An 18,629-nucleotide genomic window follows, 5' to 3' on the forward strand; every position below is an offset into this window, starting at 1 on the left:
CAGCAAAATCTGTCATCATTTGAGGACAATTACTGTGCAATAGGTATGCTGTATTTTAGACAATAATTGAGACACAGAAAATTGTAATTAGAAGTATTTTGAGTTGTTTTTTGGTTATTGCTATTTTGAAAGTTGTTTTTATTCATTTGTTTCTGTATTTATTATTATTCACTTACTAGTAATTCTATAAAAACAAATCTAACCATTAAACAAGAGCACTAAATACATATATCTATGATCAAAATGTTGCCCCTGTTGGCATTTCTAAACTCTTAAATACATAATTTCTGTTTCTATCTTGAATTTAGCATTGAACTAAAAACTTTGTACGTTCACTTGAAATAAAACTTGTTGTGCATCACTGCATAGGAAAAAAAGCAGTCTTTTGAGAATAAAAGTCAATCAATAGCAATGTGTTTAAGAGTAAAAGCACTTTTGGTGACAAAAAAACATGGCTTAATGGGCAGCAAAGCAATCTGTAATTTCAGTTAGGCTTGAGAAATGGCATGTGCAAACCACTCGTTTTATAGTAACAGGCAGTCTGACACACTCAAAGTAGTAAGCAAACTTTTTAGAGCACTGAAAACATGTAACAAGGAAATAATCTTCAGAAGACAGATTTATAATTTTATAAAATTGTCTTCCATTTGCTTTGATCCCTACTCTCTTAAAAACACCAAATCTGTGCCCCCCATAAAAAGCAATATAGGAGCTGTTTTCTTGTAACCAATAAGTGTGAGAAAGCTGTTCCAACATAATCTTGGGACTGAAATATTATCAGGTTTTGATGATGATGATGATAACGGTAATGCTTCAGAGTATAACATAAATACATCTAGATAGACAGCTATAGATATAGCTATAGATGTAGATAAATGTACAAAAATAGGGAAATTTTTGCAATAGCATATGTACAAAGAAAATGCATTTTGATCATCTATCTTTATTTCCACATTCAGATAATAAATAACGAAGACTAAGACTATACTGTGTAAGTCAACAATGGGTACACTAGACAAATACCTAAGACAGTACTCACTGCCAGCTTCTGGAAAGCAGCTGTATTTATTTTAAGCATAGCATTCTCATGTTAAATTACAAGACAAATCTTAATATGAGTCCCATTCTTATGTCTATAATAAGATATATATATATATATATATATATATATATCTTTTTACCATATATATGCTAAAATATATATATGATAAATATATATGGTAAAAATGCTTGACATTGGATACATGTAATAAACTACATAAATATACATTACTCTAGTATTTATTTAAAACAGTTCATCTCTTGGAACAGCCAATAAACTCACTGCAGACATATTCCATTGCGAGGATTCAACAGCATCAGTTCTTTGCTTTTCATTTCAATCTTATAGAATGAAAAAAATAAACATAGCACAGAAATTGGTTTCTTTGTGTAGGACATGAGAAGATGCTAGAGGATCTTGAGGAAGTTAAACATTTGAAGAGTCACTGGAGTTTGCATCCAGCTACATAACAAAAAATTATTTTCTTTAAAAATTGAATCTGGGCTCATAAGGTTGTTACAAATGTTTTAAATTTTTGTAGCACAATATCTATTATAATTCACAAATGCAAAAATTCAGTAACATTTATCTGTGGTCTACTTTAATGTCATATTATAGTCCTTAATATATACACACATCTGTTTCAATGCTCTCAAGAACAATATTCACTTGGAAAAGAATCATAAACCAGAAAATAGTTTCTAAATTTGATGATCAGGCCACAAGGTGGCTCCAAATACCAAAATATGTTATTTTCCCTTGGTTAAGGGAAAAGAATTTTGCCAGATTAGTAATGGGTTCGATACTTCAAAACCAATTTTCTCATCAAGTTTTGAAATCTAATTTGTTATTTTAAATGGCAGACATTTGAAGCAACATATCAAACTGTTGAAAACCTTTAAACTACTGTATTTGAAGTATTTTTGAAAAGAAACTATTCTTTCGGTGGTTGGCATAATTAAAAATTCAATAACACTTATTTTCTGAGAGTTTTAAAATTAATTCCACCACTAATATTATACTATGCTATTCTCCCTTTTCTTCTAATCAAATGAAAGAAAATTATGTGCAAGTTAATGAATTTTGTCTCACACATGATTAAAGAATTTAACACTACAGAGAAAGAATCTCTAAGTTTTAGGCTTTGGAAGGCCTAATTATGAGACAAATATATTTTCACTAAATTTGGTCTGTTGGTAAGGTTGATTAATCTCTCTTATGGAGACCTCTTCTTCACAAGTTAGTAGTTAAGATAAAGCACCTTTAAACAGGTAAATTTATAAAACAGATATATTAGTTTTGACCCATAAATAAACCTAAAAGATAAAACTTTTGATAGAATTATGAATTTGTAAATGAAGTTGCAAAGTAATATGACTTGTGTGTCCCTATAAATGCATATATTAGGGACTGCTATACCTCAGTCTGCTTAGGCAACCCACAGAAATCACTACAGATGCCCTTAAATTACCATCTAGATTCACATAAAGAAAAAAAATAAAACAGAAACAGCAAATTTAAAATGGTCTTCATAACCTTGAATGTGAAGAGTGAAATGAATTAACTATCTGAATAAAACTGTTCAGTTTTCACATTGTGCCACAGGTTCTCCATCTTCATCAGACAGTTTCAGGGACCAAGTCTGGGAAACCAGTAGCCCACTGACCTTTTAGCTTGTAATAGAGACTGCGGAATTATTCTTCAGATTTATAGGTACCAAAACTTTAACGGGATTATTTCTGTAACGCCTCTGCTCATCATTCTTTCTCTAAATCTCATTACTCTGACCTCAAGAAGGAGAATCTGCGAAAGGAATCATTATTGAGGTATATTCAGAAATAGCTCAGGTTTCACCTGAGTGAGTTTATGTGGCTTATGAAACTCGAAACAGCCCGTCTCTATCTTTCTAATGTTTTCCCGCCTTTGTGTCTATTTCAGGTTGTTCATACCATTTGCAAAATTCCTACCTATTAATAGCCTAGTTCATTCAAAGGCCATCTAAGAATGCAATTCAAGTTTTCAAGTTACACTGAATTCTTTATGCAAATGATATTTCACAATCATTATGGAATTTATGTATTCATGACTTATTTGGGGGGCCTTGTTCAGTTACAATAACAGATTGTGTAAGACACTACCAATTATAATAACAGATTAGCAAGTGGACTAAGACTTGGGAAATTTTGTGGTTCAAACTTGATTTCTCAAAAAATATCAGAATGAAGAAATTGATACTGTCAATAGAACTAGTGAGAAATGAGACTTTAAATAGTAAGGATTTCTCAGTTCAAGTATAGAATTATTATTACATGATGCCACTTAAAATATTCAAAAATTTTAAAGTTTTAAGCCAAGTTATCGGCTATGCTATACTTATAACACACTCACTATTAGTGAAAGATATGTAGTCACATGAATTTACATAAAATAACTTCAAAAATAGAAACTCTTCTAGACAGCACTAGAACTTTGGGTATCGGGAACAATTGTTCCTTTTAATCATGACAAGCCCTGTTGCATAAGTGCAACTATTAGAAACATTCAACAAATGAAAAAAAATAAGCAATATTAAATATTAAAAATACTATGAGTAGCACAGCTAGGATTTTGACCCAGACAGACTGGTGCCATGATCCATGCTTTTATCCATTAAAGGTCCTTATGAAAGAACTTAGAATAAGGTCATTACATTTTCTAACAAAGCAAATCTTGCATTTCTGGCTTGCAGCCTGATCACTGTGCCCTATAGTTATTTAAAATGACCTTCTACAGTAATACATAGGAGAGTTGTCATTTTCACACAGTAGCTAAGTTTGAAACTCAAGGGTTTTTATGGAGTGCAGGTCTTCAGTAGTTGGAAGTATGGCAGCTCCCATCTATAATCATTTTTCGTAATAAAACTTTGGAGTATACTTGGCTTTCAAATACCTATTATTCAGTGCACTTCTCATTTGGGGTGGATATATCGGTTTCAGCTATGGGACTGTGTTTTATTTCAACAGACTCCTATATCTACAAGATGAAAACTAGCCATTGCAAGTGGAGCATGGATCAACAACCAAGAGCTGCTCCTCCTGAAGCACCAATTCACCCTCCACTCTTAGGGCTCCCCTGAATGAGGCTCAGGCTATACAGAAGTATGCATTGAACCAAACAGGTGCCTCATTCTGATATTTTCTTGAAAGATGTAGTGGGCCTCGGAGTAAAATAGTGCAGCTGTAACAATGCTGGTGAAGTAAGAGCTCCATATTACGGTTTTTAAAACCAAATTGCACGTATTTGTTTTACATTTATCAAAACTGGAATTTGATAATAAATCGTGATTATGCACTCAGTGCTTCACTGTGGCATAGGTTTCAGTTTATTTGTTCATGTTTTATCTGCCATCTTTGTATGTCTGGTTATTTGAACAGGGCTTGGCTTATGGTAGGCAGTTAAACCCTAAGGGGTACTTGGTAAAGGACAGAAAGAGACAAGGAGGAAAGAACACGGGGGAGGGAGAATGGGGGGAAGGGAAGAAGGAAGCAGTAAAGTAAGGGTTAATTCGACATTGTGTATAATAAACGATGGAAACTGTGTTGATGGAGGAGTGATTTCTCAATGAAGGTCACTAAGTTTACAACCAGCTCATAATTGAAATATTTAGAACGTAACTACTGTTATTTCTACTATAAATCATAACTTATTTATTTATCAGTATTTCATGTTTGAATCTGCTTCTGTACGAAATCTATATTAAATACACCCTTATGTCTCTGGATGGGGAAGGGAATGCTTCATAGTCATTGTTTCCAAAATTAACACAATGAATTGCAAACAGAAGAATGACAATCAAGTTATTATATAAATGACAGGAAAAATTTAATTTATAATAAAAATGCAAAAGTGAAATTCTATATAAAAGAATAAATGCTAAAATATGGTAGCCTAAAGTCACAAGATGGTGAAAATTAATAATTGTGGATTTTGTCTTATCGTAGTACTGATCCTCTTAGTAACTTTAAAAGTAGAAAACTTTTGTAAAGGCATTATAGTTTACAAAGTATAAAATCTTAACTAATTAACTTTAATGAAGAAGAAAACTTTTCTTGTCTATTGGTCTTTATGTTTGTATTTGTATATTTATATATCTGCTCAAATTTCTTTCTAGCTTTGATTTATAAGATGAAGTGAATTGATATATCTGATTTCAAGTCAAAATTATGGTTGCCCTTCCCTAACTTCATCTCCAATGGGCTAGACACCAGATTTCAACTCTATAATAGTGAATGACACAACTTCCAGAAAAAAAAAAAAAAAAAAAAAAAAAGAATGCCAAAGAAGGTATCTCTCTTAAATTAGATATTAGGTCTTTTATTTGAAAGAAACATAACCTTTGTTCTAGCCAAAGCTAAAGGTTAATCACTGTGCATCCTTGTGCATTCTATTGTATTTATTTAATAATTTCTATGTGTGGTGGTGGTGATGGTGTTAGGAATTTAATCTAGGGCCTTGGCCATGCTAGGCAACTACTTTACCACTAAGCCACAAAAGCCCTTCAGTGTCTTGTGAGATGAATTAAGATGATACACACTTAATTTTACTCCACAGTTTTTTTTTTTTTATCATCCCTAAGGCAAATACCACATTGTTGGTTTTTTAAATGTACAATTTATATCTTTACTTTTATTAACTACTCGTTATTAAATCCACTTGCATTAGAGACAGAAACCTTCTGAAGTTTTCATCCATTTAAAGGACATATTTTAAATAAAATAATTGATGAAAGTTTATATAGGCTAAAGATTTACATGGTACACATTTCATTCTTAAAATTTCTTGAGTAGTATAAATCTACCTAAAATTGAGGCTACTAGATTATAATTTATCTTTAGATGACAAATTTCCTGGAGCTATTAAGGTGCCTCATTTAAATTTAAAGTGTAATTCTGGAGTTCTAGAAATATCAATTAATTAATTTATTAATTTTGAATCCCAGAATTTACAGTGGTTTAAAAAATTTGTGTTCCTTGATTTTAGTGGAACTAAATGAACCTTGCATAAAGGAGAGTCCATTAGATTTTTAAAATTGATGCTAGTAGTATGCACAAAAATTTACTCAGAATTTTCCAATAACAACAACAAAATAAGAATTTTGCAACTACTTGGATAAGTATGTTGGTTGCTTTTTATTTGTTCAGATATGCATATTAAGTTTGCATATATATAACATTAACACTATAGAAAGTAAATAATTATACTAAATTTTATTCACTTTGTTAATTATTTTAATTTGCCCCACATTAGGTTTAGCTTTACTTATTACTTTAACTTTTTCCAAATTTTCAGTTAGAAAACAGAGACTTAATGATAGTTTTTTACTTCACAATGTTGAGAATAGACATTCCTCACTACATGTTAGTTTTTTCTCAGATTACAAATTTGAATATGTGTTTCCTATAACAGAGAAGCAATAGCATGTCTAACATTGCTTTCTAGAAACAAGCAATTTATGTTTAATTTATATTTAAAATCAAGGCTCTCTCACAATATTTCAATGTTCTTTTTCACAGTAAATCAGCACAGATTCTCAATCAATAACTGACCTGACACACTGAGTATAACCCATGTCTATGCAGTCTATATTCAGATAATGTGCAGACGTCATTTCATTAATAAATGCTGGATTCCCATACTTTGCTTGGTGTGGAGAAAACTATGTTGGTACCAATTTCAACTCCTTAGAAGCCTCAATGGAATAAGAATCGCTTTCATTGTAAAGGACACACATTGTAACCAACTGAACTGTCAGATACTTTATGCTATGATTCAAGGGATAATTCAATAAATCCATGGTGTGATGTTGCTGATGTTAGAATACTCGCCACAAATATCACAAGATCTGCAAAAAAGTCATTTGATATAGGATAATCTTAAAAAGTACATAGAATATTTATTCAACAACTTTGGTAACTGTCATAAATAAAGATTGAATGGAAGAGAGAGGGAGAAAGAGAGGGAAGAAAAGTGAGAAACAATATTCTAAATAATGAGGCTCAGAAGGGCGCTGGCATGTTTAGACAAGTCATCAAATATGAAATTTCCTGTTTTAAGACAATGTTATATTCTATCATATGGCCTACTGGATAATCTTGTCCTGAAGCTTAAATGTCATTTAATTGCATTAATTTTAATTTATATAACCGCAGCACATAGATTATATAGATTCAAGAGTGCTTTCTGAAGGGAAAAAAAAAAAAGAAAATTGGAATCATATAACTTGGTAATGTGTTAATAATACTACTGATAAACTCTTAAAAGATATAAATCTCCTTGCTGCAAGGGATTGCTACATGAAGGCATTTCACCCACTGTAAAGCTAGCATTATTTTCAAGGGAATTGCTACATCATAAAAATAACATAAAATGTGGCTTTATTTTAGCCATTCTTACTCAACCTGCAGTTTTCCTTTATTATAATTCTACCTCCAATATGCATAATGTTTATTGAGTCTTTCTTACTCATGGAGAGCATAGGACATCACATACACTGCAACAAAGAAATAAAAACATAGAAAGAAATAGATAAAAAGAAAGCATTTTTGTTCTGAAAAAGTCAAAGAGTTACATTTTGTGGGAAGTTGAATTGATAACAAAATGTTAATCACAAGTTGTTCTGGAAAATTGTTTTAAAAACTGTAGATTGTTTCAACTGATCAGTATTACTATTTCATTAAGGATCCTATATCCCAGAAATCTACAATTTTAATGTCGATAAACTTGATTTTCTTTCAGTGCATGTCTGTTACATTTAGCTGGATTAAGTGAGGAAAATCAAGGTATGCAAAAGCAAATCACCTTATATGCTTTCGGCACCTTCCAGGTAAGAGAAACAACACACCTGGATTGTAAAGGGCACCTGGGCTCCTACAAAATATCAAGTCAAGTGAGGCTATTGTGAAGTCAGAGGTAATGCTGAGTTGATATTTTTACCTTAGAAAACAGACACTGCTTTTTAATTGAAAGTTTTCTTGTAACGTGTAATTTGAACTCTTAAACTTATTGAAATAAAAAGAAAAAATCTCATACTCATAAATGTGATCATGAACCAAGTAAGTGCATTAAATAGAAAAAAGAAGACAGAATTTCAAATGTACATTTAGAAGTATTTTTTTGCCTATCTGTATATTTCAGATTATTTTGATGACCATAAAACAAAATTTATTAGATGAGCTCATTTTGTGCACAAATATTATGAAAAGATATTTTTGTATATTAAAGTTCATTTTTAACTATGTATTCATGTTATTCCTTAGACTCTGCTTTTCCCCAAAAATATTCATCATAGGCACTATATATTAAAATTACAGCAATGCTTAATCCATTTGGCCACTATTCAGTACATATCTAAAAGATACATTGTTCTTTTTTGCTACTTGGTTTTTAACTTGTTTATTTCAGACATGGCTCTTAAGTATAATTTAGTTGATAAGTTAACCCTTCTGAAGTCCTATTACAGATAAGATTTTGGATTTAAAATAAAGAGGAAGGTTTCAAAACATAGGCCTGAAATTCAGAGATTAAATATAGGTATAAAATTACTTATGAGTGCATAAATAACTTTCATATGTATGCATACCTTATTTCATTATTTTATAAGCATATTTAATGTAGCAATAGCATTAAAATGCAGTGGAAATGCAAATGTGTCGTACTTCAGGCTTTCAACACCCAAAGTTTAGAGGGAGTTGAGTTTATGTCCCTGATTTGCATTAATTACCTACTGTGCAACATTATCAGTGATAATCATACTTAGAAACACGGTTCACTTTGCTGCTGAATCAGCATCACTGGCGCCAATGCTATTGCTGTGCTGCAGCCTAGTGGAATGCCTCGGTATAAAAATGACATATTCTAGGAGGACACGATGCTATCACTTGCTGCAAAGTAGGTTAAGAAACATAGGAAATAAGTCATATGTCAAGAAACCCCTGCTAATACAGACTTTTCTTCAGTCACTTGTGGAGGGCAGTCAATGAAGGTCTATGAATTTCACCTTGTGCTTGGATTGGATCAGATTTCAGAGATTTGACAGATTTTTCATTTAATCTTTTCAGTTGCAAATCCTCCACAAAAAAGAACTCATACATCTTTCAGATTACAAAAACTTTCTTAAAAACCTGCCCGAATGGTGGATCCTTGTAGACATAAATAATTTATTTATCTGGTTTTCTTTTTTAAAGAAAACTCCAATGTTGGGAAAAACCTAAAAATGAAATATTGCTTTGCATACCTGTATAGTACTATGCAATTTAATAAACAGCTCATTTTCATATATATCTAAGAACATCACCTGGGCCATTAATCAGGTACCAGGTACCCACTAATCTCATACCTGTGTGTATGCACATGAGTTCTCATCCAGTCCACATTCTTATTTCCCATCCATTTCCCTGTTTTTCTCCCAACATTTAAGTGTAGGCAATTTTATTCTTTGGTTGGAGTCAGTAAAGGTATACACATTCACCAGGGAAGTCAATTTGTTAGCAGCAAGTGTTTGAAACCAAAGAAGTATCTGATTTAATGAAAGCAGACATTGATTCATACTTTACAAACAGAAGAGAAAAAAAGAAAGAAAGTGGAAGGAAGTGAAAACAGGAAGGCTTTGTATTTTTATCATCAGAAAGGCTCTGCATTTGCTGTGTTCCCCAGCCACACATCCAGGTTGTTTTATTTGTTCACTTCCCAATCCTTCATTCTTCTCTCGCCAAATAAAGACTATTTCCTTATGCATTGCACATTGAATACGGATGTGCCACATTATTCCACTGGGGTGACGGGACCAGTTTAGCTATGCAACTTATCATTTACCTATTTTCCTGGGACACAACCTCTTCATTTTTTCTTCCTCACTTTAACCAGAAATGAACATGCAGTCCCCTCAATGACATAATGTTTTCACGAAAGTTCTACTAATTAAAAATCCTCACCATACCAGACCTAAAAAATGAGCACACTCTTGCCAAGTGTTATTCACCACAGAGAAGCTCTTGTAGCTATGTTTTAAAGAAAGATAGAGAGGGGGATGGTGTGAAAGGAGAAAGTCTACTAACATATGCAGTGAAGTATAACAGTTGTCAGCATCAGAGGGACAGATTATTTTTAATATAAATCTTGCAAGAGGCAACAAATGTGAAAGAAAAAATAATAATGCATTTCCAGAAAGCTGAGAAGTAAAGGATGTATAGTTCTGGATAATAAAAAGCTTTTACTGGAATGGAGGACCACAGTTATAGGAAACAGATCTGGGTTTTTATTCCCCTCACCTTCCTCAAAGCCTAAGATGCAAGGTCATTTTTAAAAGGATGCTTGTCTTTGATTATACTTGTAGACTACCTCTTCTAATGACAAAGAGGCAATAGGCTTTATTGTGGTGCCATAAAAACACTTGCAGACTACAGGTTTTGCCCTTTCTTACAGTGCTATCAATAGTTACTTGTTGGGGGAGCATGCATTTAGACTTTCAATATGCTGCATTAATTTAACACCACATAAAATATGGATTTTATTGCAGCACAGACAATAAATGCTGCAACTGCTGACTACATACATTTAATGTCCCCCTCTCTATCAGTGCCCCCCTGTACTTCTGACTCAGATAGAAAATGTGGATATAGGAATTATGCCTATTTTGTTTCTGATGAATGTCAATTCACTGTATTTATGTAGATGCTTAGTGACCATCGACAGCTTCAAGGAATCTGTCTTCTGCCTGTCATTTCTCTTTATACTGAGCGTACAATGAACTATGACTATGAATAAGTGCAGAGTGTATCCATTCATTTGGAATGCAAAGTAATCTTAGGCAGTGTTAGAGTTCACAGCGAGGATGTTTTCTCTTCAACCGATTTTTTAAAAATAAAGGTAAACAAGTATGAACAGGACAAATTACACTCCATAATATTTTCAGTATTTGCTCAGAGCGATGAATTTGCAAACTCCAATACCATGACCCACTGTTGAGCATAATATATAATTTATCCAGGTTTGCATTACCTTTATAGGTATTCAACGCAGTTGCTCCTGGCATTTATTCATAGAGTTGTATATGTAACCACTTATTAAACATAACTATTTTGAAATAATTGATAAATACAACTTAAAAAATAAACAAATATATCTCCCCCCAAGGGAAGAAAATTAAAAGACCTTAAGGGAGTTACAAGAAAAGAGGTGAAGTCCTCCTACCTTTTTTTATCAGCTTCTGGATAGCGGAAGTTGATTCCGGCCAAAATAACCCTGGAGAAATTGTCACTGGGTCCCCTTTTTGTTTGTTTTCTGCTCTTACATGCTATCACTGATGCTACTTCGATCTAACTCAAGCTTTCCCTCAGCATCACTTTTAACTCTGGACGGCAGGGAGCCGAAGAAAACGGGGGCGAGCTCGCTCTCTCTGATTGGCTTTCATTCAGTGCTTCTGATTAAGGGGGAAAAAAACACAAAAAAGGGAAAAGGGAGAACAGCCTTCCTCACTGGGAGAGAAAGGTTCTGCTGATGGAGCTGCTGCACTGGCCCTGGGAAGGTTAGCGACTGGGAAGCGCTGGCTCCGCTGCGAGGAGCGATTTGCAAGTGAATGCGAGGGGAGGGCGCATCCGAGCAGGGCTTGGCAGCTAGGCGTCCCCTCCCCCGCAGGCAGAAAGGCTCTCTGTTTGCAGGCAAGGTAATCGGCGATCTAATCCGCCTGTGTCCGAAATGCAGCCCAGCAACCGAGAGCTGCAAACGCTCCTTGCAATTTTCTAAATAGAGACCTCTGGCTCGGACATCCCCTCCCGTGTCCTCCAGCAGATGACCACGCACGAGTGTTCGCGGAGCGGCAAGTTTAATGACGACCGGATCCGATGTGTTCCCAGAGAGGTTTTGCTTCAGGTTTTAAATGTTTGTTTTTGTGTCTTTGGCGAACTTTCTCTTCTGGATTCTCCCCATACCTTATTAGGTTTATTGTCAGAAGGAGACCGGAGCCAGCTCATCACCCTGGAAGGTCCGTGCGCAGTTCTGTCTGCCTAACCCTACCAGTTTCGCACTGCAACGAGTTAAAGGCGAACTATTTTATGAATAATTTAAATACATAATTAGTGTTATTAAATTATTTAGATTTTTGATTCGGTGCAGTCTTTTTAAACTTTTCTCATGAATATTCATTTCATACTCAAATTAGCGTTGGACAGAGTGTAAATCTATATGAATGGATCTACTTATAACCATCTGATTATCTCCCTATTTGTATATCTCCATTAAATTACAAAAGCCCAAACCAGTTATAATGAACCAAAACCTTGCCACCAAATGATGTCAGTATAGCTCCACAAAATAATTAATGCCTGTACATTTTTCTGGCCACATGTAGATTCCTATTGAAAATGTTAACCATAAATAAATTACATCTGTATATATAAATTATAAAAATAATGTTCAGGTGCAGGGAGAATTACGAATAGCATCCAGCCCACCTATGATGTATTTTTAGCAGGTAACAATGCTCCAAATGTTACACGTTTGCTCACAGTCACTGAGCTAACTTGCGCTGGGGTTAAAAGCATTACAGTCTTCCAAGTCTAACACCTTCTCTGGGATCCCATATTACCTATTCTGTACTCACGTGATCACTCTTGCCATCATTAGGTCATTAAGATATAATCAGCATAATGAAATCCAAAGGACACTCAGTCCGGAGGTGGGAGAAGAAGGAAAAGGATTCCAAATGAGGTTTCAAAAACTTTCACTGTACCACAATGTTATTTACCAATATGACTGTCTCATTAGATATTTGAAAATACCAAAATTCTTTACTCAGCAAAATGGTGGAGAGCAGACAGGGACTATTTTTACTATTTTTTCTCTTAATTTTAGGAATGAGTGCATTAAGATCCAGAAAACTGTAATTACTTTGCTGGAGCTACAGTTTTGAATGTTACCTGTGGTTCATTTGCCTATAATTTGTTTATGCTTATGCAAATATTTTTTCCTGAGATGTGTGCTTTAATACATGTGTATTTATGTATCATATATGATACTGTTATTGACAGTTTAAAGTTCACTGCTGAACTAAATTTCAAAATAACATACTCTATAGGTAAATTACAAAGTAATTACATGGGAAAGAAGAGATACACCCAAATACAGGTTCGTGTCTGTCTGTTACTAATATCAAAAATAAAAAAGTTCCATTATATGAAAAATTTAGTAATACATATTATAGGTCTATTTACGAAAATTATCCAAAGACTGAGATCTAAAGTTAAATTCTTCTTTAAAAATTAATATACATTGTACCATTATGTATGTCATAATAAATTTCTTAATAAAAAGAGTGAATTCTCATATAAATTTATAAGTTGGTATGATTGCCTCCTGAAGTCATCAAAAACTCAAGATCTTTATGTCTGCAGGCTCAACATTTCTAAGGAGTTGAACTCATTTATATGATAGAAGAATATTCCCCTACATCTGTCTTCTTGAAAGCAGTATAAAATGGCTAAAGGAAGAATGCTTCCTCACACTGCAAGACAAGAGACAGGATTCGGGTATTTTCCTCTGTGATCTCATTGGCTGAAAATGAAATAAAGTATTTATTCACAAATTGTTGCTAGAGAAGTTTCAAGACGTAGTCTAGATAAATATTTCCCCAGCTAAAATAATTGGTGTTATTAGAGAAGGCAAACAGAATTGGATGCAAATAGCACTTCATGTTGTATCTGTGCATCGTGTAGTAGTGTTTTATATAATATATTTTATAGAGAAAATCAAAAAATTGTTCATGTTCAAAATTTTATCATGCTAGTGAAAGATATACATGAAAAATACAATATTTTAAGACTTTTATGTAAGAAATAATCATGTCAGTTATTGTATTTTTTGTTTTAAAGTGAAGTAATACATTTAATAAATAACAAAGAAAACATCCTTATAATCCAAATGATGCATCACATACAAGTAGAGAGGGACACAGAGTCAAACACGAGAAAAAGACAGAGAGAGAGAGAGAAAGAGAGAGAGAGAGAGAGAGAGAGAGAGAGAGAGAGAGAGAGAGAGAGCAGTTGAACAATGAACACATTGAAATTCACCACAAGTACCTCTATGGCATCCTTATAAAAGTGTTTCAGACTATAACTAAGATCATATACTTTCATCCTGAGTGTATTGCTTTGTAATCAAAATTAAAGAGCAAAAAGAACATTGGCTGGAAATTATAATCTCTGTGAAAGTGTTATTGAACTATCATTGCTTCAATTCCTTTATTTTACTGTAGAAATGAGTTGATTTATAATTCTGAAGTTTTTCTGTTTCTTTTCACTTGTGTTTGCAAATGTTATGTAAATTCATCCTGAGAATCTAATAAAGCATACTTTAGTCACTAATATTAGGAAAATGTAGTGCGTGAAAATTGAAATGGATGAATGAAAAGGGAAAAGTACAATGACTTCTCTGGGAATGGGATGAATTTGTTCGTACTTTACAAAATATTTTTTATTGTGAGGAGAAGCTACATACCCATTAAGAGTATGTAAAAGCTGATAAGAAGTTCAATATAGAATCTGCCAAAAAATGTATATGCCAGGAAAAGAAAAACTTATACATATTTTAATAGCAAATTTATGGAGGCTTCATGAGATTAACACAAGGTAATTGGTCTTTACAATTACAAGAGATGCTCAAAGTAGTGGCCATTAACTTCTAAATATTGATGAGGATGGTAAAGTGTTGAAGTATAAGTACATTTTTGATGAACTCCATATGACTTGCATATATATATATTTAATATGCATATTTATATCTGTATATGTATATGTAAATATGTGTAAATTAAATGGCATACTGTACTCATAAAGCACCAAGGAAACTGATGGATATTCTATCACTGTTATAAGAGTACCCAATGAAGGCTGACCTCTGTTGCAAATATAAAAGACACACTTTGATTAAAATCAATCAAATAAAGCAATCTTCCATTCCTTATGGAATAATTATGCTTAAAAGTGTCAGGATATTGCTAAACAATGATAATAACTATTTATTAAGTACCACTTATTTTTTTAGAAAATAGCTTGTCAGCAGGACTTTCCTGTTCTCTTTGAATGCTATGAAACATAATATCAATTTTACTTTCTATTAGCAAATTAATCAAACCCAGTTCTCTGTTATGGCTATGAGACAAAAGTAGAGAATTCTGAGAATGCTCCACTTTCTGTAAATATGATGACATAAAACATAAATTGGCATAGCTTTTTTATGTAATAGTTTTTTTCCTTAATCTCCACATACTCTCCTTGCTGGTTTGTAGTTTGGGAAAATTAATTACATTTCCACTGTAGGTTAGTGTTCAGGGAGTATGTGTGTGTGTAGTCACATTTTCAAAATGCCTTAATCTTCCTTAATTAGGGACTGAGTTAGGTAAGGAGAAAGGGAAGATATGAGACATTGTTTTCTCCATAGATGGTAGCCAAGGGAGCATAGTTTTGCAGGCTACAGTACTTGAGACAGCAGTGTAAGATTTTGGATGATAACAGGACGTGTTTGACTCCGGAAGGCTGGAAGGGCTCTTGATATTTGCCTAGCTCTTCACTTTCTATACATGTTGTAAACCCCTACCATTCAAAATTAAATTACTATTATTTGTTTAAGCAAGCTAGAGTGGTTTCTGTTATGTACAGCTGAACTGCTACTGATACCTCTACTATTTACCTAACATTTCTTAAGAACAGGAAATATGGAGCAGGAAGAGAGACTAAGAAGCCAGGTGAAAAATGAAATGTCAAATAGTCAGTGATGTATCTAAAAATGTAATTATTTTTTAAAACAATGTAGAGTTACTCAAAGATCATTTGGTCTTTATTTTTTTCGTCATGTTCCTGTCCAATAGCAAGATACTATGCTAGGTATACTTTAGGTCTAAAGGACAATGATGGATTTTTTATCTTTCTTAGAGTCAACCTGAATTACACTGTTTGATCTTTTTTTCTTTTTATTTTTTTGTGATTTTGAAACAGGGTCTTGCTACGCAGTTCAGTCTGGCCTTGAGCTAAGTTCATAGCCCAGGCCGATCTGGTCTGGAATTTACAATGCTCTTCTTGCCTCAGACTCCCAGACTGCTCTGACATGGGATTACAGGTGTGTGCCACTACACCCAGCTTTTCAATGGAGAAAATTCTGCTTACATATGAAAAGATTTATAAATAAATTAAATTTAGCTTCCATAGCAAAACAAAAAAAAAAAAAAAAATAGACTGAATAATTCTCATGTTGATGAAAACTAAATTTTCACTCAAACTGCCGATTTCCATCCATACCTGAATTATTTTAACCTTTGAAACACTGGCAAGGTAAAAAAAAAAAAAAACTAGCCAAAAAAGAATTTTAAATTTCAGGCTTTGATTTAAATTTATGCCTGAGGAAGGGAACAAAACAAATTCTTTGAAGTAAAAAATAGTGGAAAATAACAAAATCTAAGTGCAAAGTAGTTAGAATTGCATTGAATAAATATAAATTTGTTTATTTTGTATTTTATGTTTTATATTTAATACAATGTCTTAGTGATAAAAGCAGTATTTTAATCAATATCATCATTTAGAAAAGCCTGTCTAAGTATTCTTAGAAACTTTTCAAGAAAAGGTAATATTTGTAAACAAATTACTTACTACAAAAACAGACAAATCACAGCAGTCCTTTTTATTTGTTTTCTCCTTAAATATCATTCCCTTCTTCCTCCTTCTTATTTATTGAGAAACATTAACGACTGTATTCTACCTATAAGCCAGCAAGTTAGGTTTGTTGGCTTTACAGGTGCTGGAAGAAAACAAAAGACTTCTGACTCAGAGACAAAGGTGACAGGAAGCAGCATGAGCATCGTATGTGTGTCACTTTTCTGTGATTTTCCACATTCCAGAGGGCAATGTGACTTCTGTGCTGTACAGAGGATTATCTTCATAGCTGAGAAACCCATGTTTAGGAAAATCAGATCTTTTTATTAAAAATGTTTTCATGGGTTGTGAGGAATATCTTCCTGAATATTTTTCAAATAAAAGTATTTTCTTATTTTATCATATGATATGTAGAATTTACCTTTCCTTTGGTGGACACACTATCTCAGCCTTTGCAAATGTACTTAATAAATGTAGATCAGAAAAAATGAAATCTAGCATAGAAACATGGAGAAAAATGGAAAATTGCCACCCGTTTATCATTTATACCTTCAACAATTGGTGTTATTACCTCCGTGACATGTGAGGGAGTTCCTAATGCAGTGACAATTTATACAATCACCACACCGCTGCATAAGGTCAAATGATAGGTTGTTTATCTCCTTGTTTGTTAAAGAAATGTTATCACAGCTATTAATTTCCATAATGCAACTGCTCATCAATCTTTGTTACCCAGTGGAAATAGTTCCCAACGGTTTCACTTCATCTTAGGCCTTGCAGATTCCAGCTGCCTAACTGGCATGTGTGTCTCCTTTTCTCTGACATTCAGATCAAAAGGTGTTATATTTCATGTTTTCTCCAGCAAGAAATTGACCCTGCCGTGGGCTAAACACAACAAAGATCAGTCTTGTACCTGGCCTACATCACTGAGCATTGCATTGACCTCCAGTCTTGTAGTTGGCAAATGACCCAATTTCTTTCTTTTTAAACCCTATGTAATATTCCCTTGACTATCCCATGGCCTTTTTTAATCCATAAATCTGATTTTAGACACACGTTTTTAATACTTAATTGTTGCAAACAAATATGAGAATACAGATACCTTTCCAACTTGATTTGATTTCAAATTTGCATATACTGTATACCCAAAAGTGGGATGGATGGATACTATAATCATTCTATTTTTAGTTTTTAGAGGAATCCCCATACTGGTTATATTTATAATGCTTTTTACTTTCATTCATTTTCAGAGAGATGGAGAGCATAAAGATGGTTTTCAGATGCTGGTTTTGTGGGGAAGTCAGGCAAGGAATAGGACAAAGGAAGATGACAAATAAAAGGGTGCAAAAATTCAGTGAGACAAGAGGAATGTGTCTTAGTGAATTCTTGTATTGCATATGGACCATGGTACATGGCAAGATATTTTGTGTTTCAAAATTTATAAAAAGAATTTATTTCTTTAATATTCTCACCACCAAAAAATAAATGATAAATTTATACAGTGGTAAATAAATAGTTTGACTACACTGTAGGCCATACATATGAGAGTCAAAATACCATGCTACACTCTGTAAATGTATCAAACCATTGTTTGTCAACTATATACCAAAGCCACTTTCCCCAAGAACTACAATACCCATCACCACAGTGACACAGAAATGAAGGCACACATTTCTTAAGGCAGTGGAGGCCAAAGGTGAGCACCTCGGATGGTTGGTTTCCAAAATATCCATCAGTTCAGTTATCATAATAGACTAAGATATATAATGTCAGAGAAGCATTCTTAGGTTCTATTTTCTCAAATGGCTTTGACTGGCAGAAGGGATACCTCTTAGGTTCCTCTCTTTTCATAATTTTATGTCAGCACAAAGATAATTAAACAATTAAAGTGTTGTTCCCTAGACAGTAATTCA

General features: G+C 33.3%; 1 protein-coding gene across 1 annotated transcript in view; it reads right to left on the reverse strand.

The window, feature by feature from the left end:
• Positions 1–11,669, reverse strand: part of Cdh10 (cadherin 10) — a 161,223-nt gene extending 149,554 nt beyond the window's left edge. The window contains exon 1 of the mRNA XM_063258018.1: positions 11,270–11,669. The gene's annotated coding sequence lies outside the window, so the exon portion shown is untranslated. The remainder of the gene's footprint in view (positions 1–11,269) is intronic.
• Positions 11,670–18,629: the final 6,960 nt, after the last annotated feature.

This window comes from Cavia porcellus, unplaced genomic scaffold (genome assembly GCF_034190915.1).
Source record: "Cavia porcellus strain 051 isolate PalLab524CR breed Dunkin Hartley unplaced genomic scaffold, mCavPor4.1 scaffold_11, whole genome shotgun sequence".
NCBI lineage: Eukaryota > Metazoa > Chordata > Mammalia > Rodentia > Caviidae > Cavia > Cavia porcellus.